This window comes from Sceloporus undulatus, chromosome 4 (assembly GCF_019175285.1).
Source record: "Sceloporus undulatus isolate JIND9_A2432 ecotype Alabama chromosome 4, SceUnd_v1.1, whole genome shotgun sequence".
Taxonomy (NCBI): Eukaryota; Metazoa; Chordata; class Lepidosauria; order Squamata; family Phrynosomatidae; genus Sceloporus; species Sceloporus undulatus.
In genome coordinates this window covers 46,358,661-46,362,916 of record NC_056525.1, presented here as the reverse complement: position 1 = coordinate 46,362,916, position 4,256 = coordinate 46,358,661, and positions in this window count along the sequence as shown.

Sequence of the window (4,256 nt, the reverse complement as noted above, 5' to 3'; positions counted from 1 at the left end):
AAATAGTTTTTACTCTGTTCACTCAGCGGGGAGGAGATCGGAGGAGGGAAGGATCTTGCCCTTTCCAGTAGGCTCAGGTAAAAGCAAACTGTTCCAGCCTCTCCTAGCTTATGTGTTCTTCCACATTAATAACTTTAGTATCCTGACCACACACTGATGTTGTTTGGCCACACATGTGCCATTTTTCATCAGCAAAACGTTGTAAGGTATGGTTTATGGAGTGTGGGGGAACAGGCCAAAGGTTAGTCAGTGGAAGGGAAACACTCCTCTACTTTCTCTTGGCCTAGAATCGTAGCATTGGAAGAGACCTCAAGGGCCATCCAGTCCAACCCCCTGCCATGCAGGAACACACAATCAAAGTATTCCTGGCTGATGACCATCCAGCCTCTCTTTAAAAACCTCTGAAAAGAGGGACTCCAGCACATTCTGAGGCTGCTTATTCCACTGTTGAACAGCTCTTACTGACAGGAAGTTCTTCTTAATGTTGAGGTGCAATCCCCTTTCCTGTAGTTTGAATCTATTGCTTCAGGTGTTATTCTCTGGAGCTGCAGGAAACAAACATGCTCCATCCATGGTATGACATCCTTTATAATATTTAAATAGGGCTATCATGTATGAGAAATACCACTGAGAGCCTAGTCACACTACAAAATACTCTATGACCTTCATAAAAACATATATGGCTCTTCTCCTCTCTATGTGCTCACAACAATTCTGTAAGGTAGGGGAGAGCCAGTGTGGTGTAATGGCTTGAGCATAGCACTTGCACTCTGGAGATCGGGGTTTAATTCTCTGCTCAGTCATGAACACTCTCAGTCCCAGAGAATCCCATGATAGGGTCACTTTAGGGTCACAGTAAGTTGGAAATGACTTAAAGGCACACAACCACAACAACAAAGGTGGGGAGGGAGGCCAATTTGGCTGAAGATCACCCAATAAATTCCATGGCTTTGTGGGGATTTGAACCTGGATTTTCCCAGTCCCAGGCCAAAACTCTAACCACTAAACCACACAGACTGTCCTCCCCCATTCTGCTAATGACACTTCTCACTTGATATCTACAATTTTTCACTGTCACCAAGGATTTCTACAGTATTTGGAATTGTGTTGTTCTCCCACAGCATCCACACAGGGCTGAGTTTAAAGATAGTGTCACTGAATAATTCAGAACTATTAATGTAGTTTTTGAACTATGTAGGAAAACTTTGTTATAATCATCTAACAAATGTTATCAAGTCCATAGTGCCTTTTAAGCCATAGAGTTGTTATTCTGTTCCAACCAAGGCCGTTGACTTGCCACAGCATTGTCTGTCTGTAGCTCAAGCTCTCACTGCTGGCATGCTGCTTCCCAGGGCAAAATGACACATGATCAATGCTTGTCCTTGTATTCAAAATGCAAACAGAATCCTGTCAGATGTCATGAGCTTGTGCTAGCAAGTAAGGTGATCAACGAGGAAGAAACAAAGAACTCGTGGAGAACCAAGAGATGTTGAGCTTTCCTTGATGAATAGACCAGATCACTCAGAAATACACACCCAAAATGACACTAAAGGACTAGATAATGGAGCACAATTAGTCACCCATCACCAAGTCAGTGTGAGGAATCAGATATCTAGAGATGTGAGGAAGTTTATTTTGCACAGCAGGTAGTGGTGCTTAGCTAGGATGGAGCTTGAAAAGTAAGGCCAATGATGCCTGGTGGTGAAATGCAAATCCATACCTTCCATTCATTTTGGTGTGCTTGAAGTGGCTAATCAACATCATTGTGGTCAAGATGGCAAAAGCTACAACCTAGAATATGCTGCAGCAGTTTCCTTTTACCTGAGCTTACTAGGAAGTGAAAAAGTCTCCTCCTTGCTGTTCTCTCCCCTGTTATGTTTACACTTTGAATTCAGTTAGCAGCAATTGAAGTAAGCTGAGGGCAAAGGGCAAAGGTAGCAGATGAAGAGAAAATTGGGACATATTAGAAACAGTTAGAAAAAAGTTAGAGGATTAGTTGAGACTGTCCCTGTCAAATTGGGACAGTTGAAGGGTATGCAGATCTCTGCCAGTGTACATATGCTATTGCTAGTGAGGGGATGGATGAAGTGTGCTGCATATTTACTAGGTAAACAAAGGTAGATGAAGATTTCTGGATGCAGTGCTGCTCTCCCCACACTCATAACTCCTGCTTGGAAGCAGCTGTGCCCAAATACTATTTTTGCCCTTTGCTTCCCTTCCAGGGAAGAAAAGTCATTACACTCTCCCATCATTCAGACAAGGACAGAGGAAGCTTCTGCTTCTTTCTCAGACATACAAGTGAAACTGAACAGCACCAAAGTACCACCCTTCACCAGCCTATGGCTGATCAGGGCAAGAGGAAAGTGGAGTTATACCCAGGAGCACTTATCAGAGTGGAAAATACATTGCAAAATAAGGTGCTGGGTGCTTCCTTGTACAATTGCTAGAAGAAGGTATGACACTATGACTGTCATCCTACTCAGATGTTATTATGTATTAATTCTTCTTAAAATTAATGTTCAAGCAGACGGTACACTAAGTTTAGGGAGGAGGAGTCTTGATTTCAAAAAAATTAGAGGAATAGTGAACTGGTATGGCAGCAAGGAGAAGTAGAAAAGGATGAATGAACCACCATCATTGTTGATTTTACTGCAGTACTGAAGCAGGTGATGACTGCAACTGAACATATTCCTCTAGAACAGGAGTAAGCAACTCTGGAAGGCTAGTGGACTGTGTTACCACAAGGTGTAGCTTGCCTCTGCATTACCTATTTTTGATATCAGTTTGATATTAAAATGTGGCTTAGACAGGTAGCCAAGAGGGCACCTCCAGTGCAGGAAACTAGCTGTGCTATGTAAGGACTTCCATGACCAAATTTGGAGATCCTGCTGGCTCAGCATGGGGAAAACCAGGACACTTAGCCAGGTTAGATCAATTAATTGGAAGTTACACAATCCCTTCACAGATAGGAGTGATGGTGCATGAAAGACCTTGGGATTACACATGAAAAGAAGTCCAAGATTACCTCCGAGAGGCCTTTGTCCAGGGACATTCATGGTGATTGTCCAGCCATTTACAGACTCCAAGTTCTATTCTTCCCTTCTGGGAATTTCATTTTAATCTCAAAACCGCCCCAGGATACATTTTGCCCTATAAGTACACCTGCTCAGGCATTACCAATTTGGTCTCGTTTTGAGGTTGGACAGACATGTCACCTCACTCCTCTTCATCTGCTGGCCAGCTCAGGTCCACAGGCAGTGTGCAGAGCCACTTTCCTCTCACAAAATCTTCTATTTGGTACCTCTCCTTCTGGAATCAGGTATAGTATCACCTTCTGCAATCCTGAAAATCAGTGTCTGCTACCACCTTGCATATCGGCATTTCATGTATGTGTCTGTGTGTGTTTGCATGTGAAAGTTGATTTCCCCTTTTGCTGTTATAAATAAAACTACATCTGGACATTGCATGCTGGAGTTCTCTTTCTTGGAACTGGTATACATAGGCTTAATCCCTGCTTTTAGTTGCTCATGCTCTTTCAGCAGCTTCACTTGAGCTAATAAAATTCCCCTGTTAAATATTGGTTGTGGGTGCCTTCTGGGATTCTGACATTTTTGGGTAACAACTGCATTAGCCCCCAGGAGAGCTTGGAGAGTCACATTTGATCCCCCCCAAAAGCCCACTAACTCCTCTAGGGGTTATAGGACCATTTCCCTATGCTTTGCAGCTTGCCCCTAGTTGCCCCTAGTTGACCTTTTGGAGCATTTCAGGGCAAAAAGTTGTTGAAAAAAAAAATGACTCCTGAAGTACCCAGGTGGTTCCAAACATGGTGGACATGCTGTACACCCCCCACCCCCACCCCCACGTACATCTGGGAGAATTCTGGAACAAAATAAACATGCAATTTTGTTTTACTCCTCCCTCCCCAACTGTCATCTTTCGGCCTCTGAGGGCGCGTGAAGGCTGGCCCAGTACCAGCAGGGGCTAGCCTGAAGAAGGAGGCTCCTCCCTCCCCAACTGTCATCTTTCGGCCTCTGAGGGAGAGAGAAGGCTGGCCCAGTACCAGCAGGGGCTAGCCTGAAGAAGGAGGCTCCTCCCTCCCCAACTGTCATCTTTCGGCCTCTGAGGGAGAGAGAAGGCTGGCCCAGTACCAGCAGGGGCTAGCCTGAAGAAGGAGGCTCCTCCCTCCCCAACTGTCATCTTTCGGCCTCTGAGGGAGAGAGAAGGCTGGCCCAGTACCAGCAGGGGCTAGCCTGAAG